The 12,421-nt window shown below is 39.0% G+C and overlaps 1 protein-coding gene across 5 annotated transcripts in view; it reads right to left on the minus strand.

Moving 5' to 3' along the window:
* Positions 1-12,421, minus strand: part of LOC143212158 (protein couch potato) — a 251,750-nt gene that overhangs the window by 196,582 nt on the left and 42,747 nt on the right. The window lies entirely within an intron of this gene.

Here is a 12,421-nt window from a genome sequence, read left to right on the forward strand (position 1 = left end):
TTCTTAAATGGACCCTCTGTTCCAAAAATTATGATAGAATCGCCGGTGATGTGTTCAAGTCTAAATATCACGCATCCAGTACTGATCGTCCATCAGGAGATAGCAGTGATTTCGACAATGGGGCGCAGGGGGATCTGCGAGACCACACTTTTGCGCTTAGGTTCTGGCGGGAACTAACATATGTAGGAGCTCGGCGTCACCACATCACTCTGTCCCCGTCACACTAATACGCGCATTTGCTGTCTTCGTCACCCGATTCGGCCAATTGCGGATGACGTGTAGCGCGGAGTAGGGATATCACGTGGTCGCTACAAGTTTCTCACTGACATCTCCTGATGGACGATCAGTACAGTGATCTAGTGACCAATTATGCCGCACCAAACATTGACATTCTACCAGTATTGATGGTCAATTTCACGTGTCGCGTTATGCATCTGAATTACTCACAAAACTGTATACAGTGAGCCGCGAAAGTATTCGAACGCCCTTTAAAACAGAATAACTTCTTTATACTTGTTCCAGACGACCTCATTTTTTTATGATCAATTAGAAGCATTGGTTTACGAAATGATATGCAAACAAGATTCTCCAAAAATTATAATTTACAAGGCTAGGTTCGGCCGCGTGGTCCATGTTTACATGCTGTCCTTTCCTACGTTCGGCGCAGTTGACGCGGCCACAACAGAATAGTATCCTATCACTATTCATGACATAGAACTCAACCGAGAGTCGGCTTGGATTGGGACTTTACTGAGAAGCCTATATGGGTTACTAACAAAGAACTCATGTGTACTTACACGTAATAGAAGTGAAGCTAGACCTTGCTAATGAAGCCGGCCAAAGAAAATGTATCGCGACCTATCGCCACCGGCTTACGAGTATGTTGCGAAGCACATTTATGATGGAAATGATAGGGGCGGCCGTTGCCAGTATGCGGACACGTGTTTGCATTTGCGAACAGAAGATACGGAGTCAGCAGCTCTCAACCGCAATCGTTAACAAAGACGTAATATATGAATATTCGCGTACCGACGCGCGACGCGACGAAAGCTTCGCCGCAGTCTGAGAATTTCTAAATGGGAGAGCTTTCAATTTAATGCGCCGCACAATGGCCCGTTTCTATAAAGTGGAATTAGTCTTTTGCTTTTTTTTAATGCATTTGTTATTACGTCGCATCAACTGCTATGGTCATTAGTAGACTGCGGATTTCGTGCATTTATGACAAAAATGGGCGGATGGAATTTAAAACAGTAAATCGTCAAGACAATTCAAGAACATTCATATTTTTTTTTCAATTTTCTGAAACTGTTCAAGATAGAAAGAAATTTTTATATGCTTTCTGTGCATTGTAATTAACCAAGAAAATTTTTATTTTGCATAATGAAGACGGGAACTCCTTCTTCGCGTCTCGCATGTTATCCCATCGTTCTGTTTCCAGGTGAATATTCTCTTGCCAACTACGAATGGATTTTTATTAGAGATCGCGGTTTGAACGTGTATTTATAACACACATGTTTTACATTGTCAGGACACAATACATCCTCGTGACGTTGTAATTTTAGTTTTTATTATTTCTATTGTGATTTTAATTGTAATTGTAATTTTTATTACACGTTTTACGTCAATTTCACATGCGTTCTTCTAATAAAACTATTTATTGGTTTTTAAGACGTAAGACTTTCAGACCTAAAGTAGACGTAAAATGGACGTCTTTAAGACGTCGTGTGCTATCTAGGATCCATTTATCTGTTATTTCGAGCGAAACAACTTTTATACATAACTGTTCAGTATGCCATTGCAATTAGAATATCTTGTAGGTACTAATGTTTCATTTTCCAGATATTATTCGAGTAATAATCGTCTGAAAAAATGGTTTCCGTGTTCATGCAATTAGTTACGCCTTCGGAATATTCGTTGCGCTCGTAGAATTCGTTTATTATGCTGTCTGGTTGAACTAACTTTCGTTTTAACATCAACTGCGAAACCGAGAGATTTTAATCTGTGGAAATACTGTACATGACTTATTGCTCTTCGCTACACAATGGCCTTCACTAAAAACTTAAATGAAGTTCTGCGATGGTCAAGTCTGACTCTAAGTTATTTTGATTTGCGAATTAAAGCGTGCGCCGGGAAAACTATATTCATTTTCTGTGATTTCATTCGGAATACGCAACTGTCAAACGTCGTTTTCGTTCAAATGCACAACGGATTGCGTGATTTACATTGATTTGGAAGTACATATTTCGCATTATTTATATTATCGTAACTATTGCTGACAACTGGGCCGCTGATTTGTACGCGAGATAAACATTGTATACACATCGAATGCGAAAAGCAAGAAATCGATGGATATTTCTTTTTCTTTTAAAGATAATACAGTGAACCACGAAAGTATTTGAACGCACTTTAAAACTGTATTACTTTTTTATGATCGGACCAAACGGCCTGACCTTTTTTTGAGCAATTAGAAGAATTGATTTACCGAATGACAGATTTTGAAAAAATTGCAATTGCTAAGACTGGTAATTACATGAGAAAGTAAAAGAGGCACCATTTGTAGCTCATTGCAACGTCGACCGATTTTGACGAAATTTTTAGAATATGTTTAATTGACACAGATAGACAAAACGTATTTTTTAAATTTTCAATATGGGCCCGCATCAAAAAGTTGTAAAATGCAACTTTTAGTATTTCCCATTCAATTCTGACCAAATGGAATTTTTTTTTAAATTTCTTTCCGCAACATGTAGTAAACTAAATGCTCTAACTTCTGAAGAAATTTCAAATCTTATAGTACAACATTAAAAAGGTTATCGTTTCTTTGATAGCGTCCGAATATTAATGGGAGACACTGTACGAAGCTGTTGGAAAAGATGAGTTTGCGGGTGCACTTTTCGCAGCCACTGTATATTAATGAAACTTCTCTCGCCACGAAATTTAAATGTACACCGAACACACGTGTGTTGAACTGCTTGATTTAAAATAGAATACGAAATCTGAAAGTCGGGAGAGTGAATCTCCCCGGAGTGCCAAGAATCACGCTCTTCATAACTTTTGCCAGAAGTGCCACAGACGTGTCGTCACTTCTCTCACCGTCCTCTTAGCGAGGCTTTGCTGTCACTGGCCGATGATCGATTATTCGCAAAGGATTTATTTTTCTTTAACTTCCGGCAAACGCGCTACATTCTTATTTCACCAGAGAACTTTACTTTTCCAGTTTCCCGGAGGACGGCGACTTCACTCGGGCACGCGTGCCCGTAGTCCCCTTGGTCAACGTAAACGTAAACAAGTCACCGATGAGAGAATTATGCAGCGTCGAAAGCGATGTAAATATTGACGGTAAGTATGCACCGCATTCGAAACTTTAAACACAACTTTCTTTCCGCTTCAAAGAATTCAAGAAACTACCGCACTCGAGCCGCTACATTTTCGAAACTATTCAATACAGTTTTTGGAATAAGACTATTCAAATTATACACGGTGTCGCAAAATGTCGGAAAACACATTTGACAGGGGTGGTTCCTTAGGTCATTTGAAGTAACCTTCGAATCTGTCCCTCGGTGTTAAATTAACACGGTGGTAAAAGATGTACCAATTACTGCGGATTAGAATTCTAAATATACGAGCATACGGAAACAAACTCTACGTATCTAGGTACTCATTTAAATAAATCTTGAGTACAGTAACAATCCATTTTTTGATTTATTACATTTTAAATGAACAAATCTTTCATTCGTTCCAACACCGTAGAGTGTAGAGTATTATATCACACAAATAAAACCTCCATATTACACCTGCTAATTTTTCGCTAACTGCATAAAATCCGCTGTCTAGTTATTATTAGACTGCGATCACTTATCCATTTATGCTACATATGGTACGTAGACAATTTCAAAATACGCGAGGGAACTTGAAAATAACAAAAGTTAACATTTTATTTGATTCTAGGTACAAAAAATTGTCCTATTGAAAAAGTAAATTTTTCCTGTATTTTTTATATTATGTTTTTATGTATTGAGCCTTATGCAAATTCCAATTTTTACAGATTATTTTGTATCGTATCAGATGATTGCATAAGTTCGTGCACGATTTTCATAGATGTCGCTAACCGTACCTCATGGCGGAGTGTAAAAACAAAATTATATGTCACAATTCTTTTCTAATTGTAGAAAAGAATGGTGACTATAGAATTGCTCAACAAAGCTGTATTCTTTAAAATTTAACCACTGAATTTTATTTTCAAATCGGGTACGAACTTATACAATCATCTGATACAAATCGAAATGGTAGCGAAATCTTTTTCTTTTTAACCGACTTCGAAAAAGGAGGAGGTTACCCAATTCGGTCTGTTTTTTGCCTTTTTTTCGCTTTTTTTTTCTATGTATGTTCACCGATTACGCCGAGATGGATGGACCAATCGGAACGAAACCTTTTGCATCTAGTAGAGTATGTTCCCGGGATGGGCCCGTGCAAAAAAAATTTTACATTTTTTTATTAATTACGATTTTATTTGCGAAAATGTATGGTGGTGATGCCGTTGTGAACTCCACTGAATATTAGATATTAGAAACAGTAACGTCGCGACGTCGTTACCGTTATAGATTGCGGCTTTCAGATATTTATAAATTACGATTTGGAATATGACGGCTGACAGAGATAAAAAGTGTGAAATAAAAAAATTTTATAAAAAAAAAAGTTAAACCGACTTCGAAAAAACCCACTAAAAAGTATAAAATAATTTCCATTTAATTTATGTGAATACACACGAACTTAAATACAATACAATCTTCTCGAAGGCGGCGCAAAAATTAAAAATTTTTTCAAATGACAGATGTTGCCGATTTCGTAATTTCCAGTGTCGAAAATTTTCAATTTTGCGCCGCCTCCGAAAAGATTGTATTGTTTTTAAGTTCGTGTGTATTCACATCAATTAAATGGAAATTATTTTATACTTTTTAGTGCGTTTTTTCGAAGTCGGTTCAATTTTTTTTTATAAAATTTTTATATATAAGATTGGCCTACTTCAAACCAATCTGAAGAAAGTTGTTAAGCAATCAAAGGCTTCATCGAAAATTGATTATCTACATTGTAATTTTGTCTCGTCTATCATCGCGTAGATTAACGTGGGTGATGTAACTGTAATTATTTGTGATTGCAATTGTGAATTGTACGTGACTTGTAAACAGAATTCCCAGCGTTCGAGTGCGATAGGCGAACAAACAAATGGCTGCAACGGCTAACCTGTTTCCTAGATTCTTCCAAATAGCAGCTGATTCTTTTCTAGATTCTTGTATGCCCTAAGTATAAGTGATTAAGGTTTAATTTTGTAATTAATAGATGTTTCGGTTAATAATGTCGATTTTGCTAAGAGATGACGTTACCAAGTAAATCTTATCTCACCAGAAATGAGACGAAACGTTTTAAATGAATTTTATCTACGATTAGGTCATTGTGAAGCAGCAAACGGAAGACAATTCGAACATTTAATTCAGTAAAAACACACACACACATACGCACACACAAGAGATGTAAATCCAACCGTGCAACCTCCACGTGGTACATCTCGGTTAACGCTAATGCCGGCGGTATTGTACCTTTGAAGCCTTATAATCCGAAAAGTAATTGATGAAAAAGCACTGGATTATAGTGTTTTGGAAAGCTCTCGAGATCAGCTACAAGAATATGTAATAAAAAATAGGGGGTGCAATTTAAAGAAATTGAGGTAACCTTCACGTAACCTTCAAATGACTCTTCAAGGTCAAACCAATGGCACCATCTTATAGCCCCTGCGAAACCATAAAATACATGTCTGAATCATTTTTCTCTAAAATGCTTTATTTTTTAGATATTCGACCATTTCCAGACTTTTCGAACACCCTGTAGATACGTCACTGTTTTGGCCGCGTATGCGCGAGAAACGATGCACCATATCGGAACACTGCATTATGGGTATATTAAAACCACATTGTTAATGGTCTTATAGACGTCGTGTGGTATCTGGGGTATGTAGTTCGGATCCCGTCATAAAAGACAAACAGACCTGATGAGATTTTTATTGGAATAACCTAGTATGACCGATGGTGATATTAAATCATTATTTGACAAGAATGATACGTCAATTTTGAAGAACAATTTTCAAGTGATACTGTATGTTGTTGCAGATTTTCGAAAAGTCAACCACAGTGCGCTGCACCGCACCGTTTCGCCGGCCGGAAATGATTTCGCACCTGTTCCCGCGACGAACACACGCTCAAGCGTTCAAGTCAGTTTCCTACGAGCGCGGACACAGAAATAGATATTTTTCGCGTGACGAGCAGCCGTTTGCAGGTAGTCGCCCTTTGTCCCGCGATGCTTTCATGCAATTAAATGCGCGTGTTACGCGGATCCACTTTAATTAACTTCGAAAATAATTGTACGCGCGCGGCCTCGTTGTTCAATATTTAGTATCGCAGAATATGACGCTAATTAGCGGCAACTGTACGGCAAATGTATTATTCATCGGTCTAATTAAACACTGCTGACGGGCGTAGACAGACGTCGAACCCGGGCAGGACTGGCCCTCCAGTTCGGACCTTGCTCCAAGAAAAAGGAAAACAATTTTTCTCGAAACTTTTCAGAAAATTAGCCAGCTCTACGCGACCCTTCACGTTCCTTCGCATTATCAGTCATAGGGTTCACTGAACAGTAAAGTCTTGATCTACGAAAAACCATCGGGTCCTTGATGTTTCTTAGATCGTGTAGATCTACTACATATTGGATAAAATGCATTTCCCCGCCACCCTTAAACGAAAAAATCTTGTATCTAGAAAAAGACAAATACTTGAAACGTTATTAGTGCCTCTAATTGACTAACGGGCAATAACAAATAAGTTGTAAATTATGCCAACTCTAGACACCGCGCACCGCTTCAAAGGCCAGTCTCCCCTAGTAGTATTCGTCTAACACGCAAGTGCGATCTTAAAATTGATGAAAGGTTTATGAACAAAATAAAAACTACTCCGCAGCAGATACAAAATTCCCAAAGAAATCAACGACGTATATAAATCGATACAAGCCAGAGAAAATCAACTTATTATTATCATTAAAATTCATAAAGTCTGCAGACCTATGGGATGAAACCTAACCAACAGAGCACACAGTCGTCGTTAATGACTAAGAAGTCGATGCGACGTTAAAGAAGGAAAGAAGAAGAAGAAGAAGAAAATAACAACTATATTATGTGACAGATCGTTAGAGCAAGTGAGGTTCTTTCATGATTTTTCAGTGCGAATCGGAAAGTGTTACTAACATTTCGATCCGGTTTCTGTGTGGCATTTAGCGACCACTGACTGGAATTATTTACAGCGCAACACTCTGTCGTAATTCCGGTCTGACGACGACGTTTCGGTGCCACTGTCTACCGAGATTTTAGTGGGTTACATTCAAATCATCGTCACAGGTGTCTCGCTAGCGCTATTTCGATTAACAAAAATTCGCTAGAGTCCACTTTCATCGCCAAATATATTATAAGAAAAGAGGCTTCATTTTTGAAGTACCCACCAACGATATGACTTCTACGCGGACGATAAGCTTTCCACTAAATGTTCATTAACACATTACCTACCGATGATTATTCCATAATTGTTGAAAGTCCATGGCTGAGGATTTTTTCAAGGGAATTCTTAAATAGCAATAGCAACTTTAGTCATAAACCAACAACTCACCCTCAATAACAAAATCCAATAATTTCCGCTGGGATTATTGTGTAAAAGAAGATTTTTAAGCTTCCATTTGGTACAGCACATTTATTGAAAAGCCTATTAATAGGTTACCGGTAGATAAAGTGTTAAGAATGTTTCTTCTTTAGTAAATATTACTTCATAAAAGGTTGAAGTTGAATATTGAAATTATGCTTTAACTGCAGCACGCATACTTCTGATGCTGTAAACTGTAAAATGAACGAGGAAAGGTTCGCTGGCTTGATTACTTAACCATTGTTTCTGCGAGCACTAATTGCGGACGTAGAACTCACCTGCAACAGAAAAGAAAACAGAATATTCATATTACTGACGTATACAAACGCTACTTTGTTTATATTAATTCTAAAGCTCTTTAAAACAACAATGCATATTGCTGTGAAAACCCATATATCGTATCACATAAACATCAATGAATCATATCATCGTGTGATATAGCGTTGGATTATCAATATCAGCTATCAGCACAATGAACGTACTGTTCGTTGTCAAAAATGAATCAACGATCTGAGAATCGTTTCAAAACAGAGATTACGAAGTATCGATGAAACGATCTCAGAATCGTATATCTAAACAGAGATTTCAAAGTATCCGATTTTATACTTTGTTTCAAGAGCCGGATTGTGGGGCCTAACCTAAACAGTCTGGAGATCAGGGTTGCTATATGCGAGTCTCGCCTCGCCAGGCACCTTACCCTTCCGCCCCTCGCCCAGCTGCGCAGCGAAGCCCGCCTTTGCTTCCCCCACTCTTCCCATTAACGCTGACGCGTGAGCTAAGTTAGCTTGCTCCACGTGGTACGCGTCAGCGTTAGTAGGAAGAGTGGGGGAAGCAAAGCGGACTTCACTGTGCAGCTGGGCCAGGGGCGGAAGGGTAAGGGGCATGGCGAGACTAGAATATGGTAACCCTGCTGGAGATACGAGGAAACCCTGGTTTCCATTCGGGGGGTTCCAACGGTTTTCCTTCCGGCGTCAGTTGAAGCTAAGATTTCGTTTAGTAAAGAGCTTTCTCCCGCGCCGTGAAATAAAGAATTGTTTTATTTCAAAAATACCGGTGTGCATTCATTAATACCCATATCCAATATACAGGGTGAGTCACCTAACGTTATCACCTCTGTTACCATAGTAGCCAGATGAGGGGAATCACGGTGAGATGATGTACCCCCTCTCTGATGACCAGGCCAGTTTACGGCACGGGCACCGTGGTCTACGGTCTTAGTGGGGGACGTTGGAGTGTGCGCATGGTGCTGGAATGGGATAGTGGAAGGGGTAAGGAGGAGAGTATATGAAAACCGTTTGGTCCTCAATCTGGCGACACAGTCTGTTACGGATGACGAACAGATGTTCATGATCATCTCTGGCAGGAACCGTCCTAGATAAACGCACAGAGCCACCCTAGATGAATCCACATAGCTGTTTGGTTTAGGGCCTAAACATACGCACGATCAACTGGACATTGATAAAATACGAATGTTCACTCCAAGGGTACTGACAAGTACCGCCCGTCATTGCAGGGGTATGCATATATGGTTTTTAATAGGTGACTTCTTATTTATCACAGATATTGTATATTATTAGTAAGTCATAAACAAATTCTTATAATGAGAAAATGTTCATACATGCAACCGAACGTTACTATTTAATACTTTGATATTGATCTCTGTTATTTTTTTTTGTATTATTTATATTTTTATGTTATTATATTTCTATTAAAATAATAAACTATAATATGAAGCAGATATCTCATTTATGAAACCTTATACTAAACCAAAGAATAATACTTTTCCGTTAGAATATGTCTGAATCTCCAAAAGATCAATTAGTAAATTATATTTACATTCTCTTTGTCCATAATAAAAAATGACGCCTTCTTTGATAATATCTAATATTTGTTAAATCATTCTGTGCTACATAGGTCCATTACTAACTTTGTCATATTTTTTATTTAATTGTAAATAACTTAAAAAATATATTCTTTAATTAACAAAAGCCAGCTAACCGTTACAAAAATTTAATAATTATTCATATTTTATACAACTGTAAACATATTAATTGATAAATATAGAAAATAGGTGATTTTTTTAGAATTTTGTCCAGCTAAAATGGCCATTTGACACACTGTGACACCGGTGCGGTGCGGCGCGGAGTTTCGTAACACGCCGCTTAATTAGAATCCTCGTTTTTTCCTCGTTGCATCGCGTGCACGCCAATCCAGAGATATCGCAAGAGGCGGGGAATGGGTAAAACGGGAACGAGTTTTATTGGACGCTAAGGAAGGATAAAAAGTCGTGTTGCATTGACATAATTTTTCCATAATAACGCTGGAGGGGAGAGTAGAAGCATCGTTGCTCGCGCGCGATCGATCGATTGTCACCGCGGACATTTTTTTTCTAATAATAAACAGACTGGCAGAGGAAGAAGAAAAGAGGAGAGAAAATAATTCGTTGTTAATTTTCCATGGCGCGGTAAACGCGCGCGAGGCCGTTACGCTCGCAGTTCACGATAAAAAGTACCCCTCACGGATCCCTTCTCTTGCTCCCCTCTTCGCGGCGATACATCGCTCGCTTCGACGATTTTCTTTCTTTTTTATTTTTATTCCCATTTACACCAGAAAGGGAAGAGGAAGTGGCGTGTTTACCGTCCGCGAAGCACCGTCACCGTCAAACGATCGCTCGAGCACGCAAACTCGCGCGATTCTCGATCGATTCGCCGCGCGTGCTTCCATAATAAATGCAATTCTTACGCTGCAGATTTTTATGCACAATCCGGTTCTCCTACGTTACTTCTTTCACACAAATTAGAGGGAAATCTGTGACCTTATTCTAATTTCTCTAACGAGGGAAGTTACCCAACCGTAAAACGCGAATTTTTATGAAATTTTAAAAAAATATTTGATATTTGTGTCAAGGGGGTGAAAAAATCCATTTGATTGAATATCTCCGACATTATTAGGCCTAGACGAAAATTCCAAAAATCCAATTTGTGCGTCTTTGAATGACGAATCTTTTAGTCTAAACTAACGTTTAAAATGTATGGTAAAAATTAACTTTTGTTGCGAAATTTTTCTATAAAACATTACAATTTTTTCATGAACATTTGTAATAATCGTTTATTTGGAGATGCAGAACTAAAATAATTTTTGTCTCACGTTTCTTATCGAGATATATAAACTGTGTATACAAATATTCATTAAAAAATTGTAATGTTTAATATATTTTTTAAACAAATTATTTTTTTGAAAATCAGTTTAGATGAAAAGATTTGTCATTGAAAGATGCACAAATGGGATTTTGAAATTTTCGGCTCGGCCTAATAGTTTCGGAGATATTCAATAAAATGTATTTCTCACCCCCTTAATATAACAAAATAATATATATAAATAATAATAGCAAAATTTCATGAAAATCGGCGTGTTACGGTTGGGTAACCTCCCTTGTAAGTCTAGCTGGTAGAGGGAACGGTGGCCTTATTCTACAAGGTAGACTTTAAAGTATTAATCATGTTACAAATGTCGGATACGTTGTAACGTTTGTCCCCCAGGCATTGTATACAAACAAAAATGTTGCACGAGTGCTATCATTTTGAATGTTGACACTTTCGATTAGTCAAAACGTAAAGACCAATGAAAGCCATTGTGAACGCATCTCGTGAACTTTAACTTTCAGAAAATGTGCTGAAGAACGTCTCCTCCGATAAGCAATAATACTTAGCACACAAGAATAAGAAATTTGTATCAGAATCGCCAGATGAGGGGAATTTACTTGAATTCAGGGGAAAAAGTTAACCTCTGTCTGCCAGTACCGAATAGCGTTTCACCTCGGAGCGTGATGAATGAGACTCATTGCCCAGCAATTTTGTACGCGGTGCGCCTAAAGTTTACACTTCAAAACATCTTCATAATACGTTGTCGATTTTGAGTGGTCTTCCTGTACAGAATTCATGCCCTACGCCAAAATCATAATTACTATACATATAGACTGCGGATCCTTATTTAAATCTGGGGACTAAGCAGGGTGGGAAAGCAAATCAAACTTTAATTCAGCGAATTACTGCCATAGTTAACACTAGACTTACCGAGCCTTAAAAGTAAATAATACATGTTCCCTTATATAAATGACAAGATTGATTTTATTTACACTTTGTGCAGCTCCTATTACATAGGACAGGTATGCATAACCGAACGATTTGGGAGCGGGAGCTCTCGACTCGACTCGGCTCATGAGCAGGGTTGCCATATTTTGCGGGAACAGGGAACCAGTCCCCTTACCACTGCGCCCCTCGCCCAGCTGCGCTGCGGAGCCCGTCTTTGCACTCTTCCCACTCTGACGCGTCACCATTAGTTGGAAGAGTGCAAAGACGGGCTCCGCCGCGCAGCTGGGCGAGGGGCGCAGCGGTAAGGGGCTGGGTTCCCTGTTCCCGCAAAATATGGCAACCCTGCTCATGAGCCGGGTCAGAGCTGGCTGACACTCGTAGGCACACGCTCTCTAGTCTCGCAGGTGAGACTCACACGCTTACAAGTCATGCTTAGTGGGTTCCCCTTCCATACGTCCGAGTTAGGTCCCGGCTCGTGTGCAGGGTTGTCATCTGCGAGTCCCGCCAGGCCCCTTACCCTTCCGCCCCTCGCCCAACTGTGCTGTGGAGCCCGCTTTTGCTTCCCCCACTCTTCCGCCTATGGAAGCTTCAAGATTC

This window comes from Lasioglossum baleicum, chromosome 9, assembly GCF_051020765.1.
Source record: "Lasioglossum baleicum chromosome 9, iyLasBale1, whole genome shotgun sequence".
Taxonomy (NCBI): Eukaryota; Metazoa; Arthropoda; class Insecta; order Hymenoptera; family Halictidae; genus Lasioglossum; species Lasioglossum baleicum.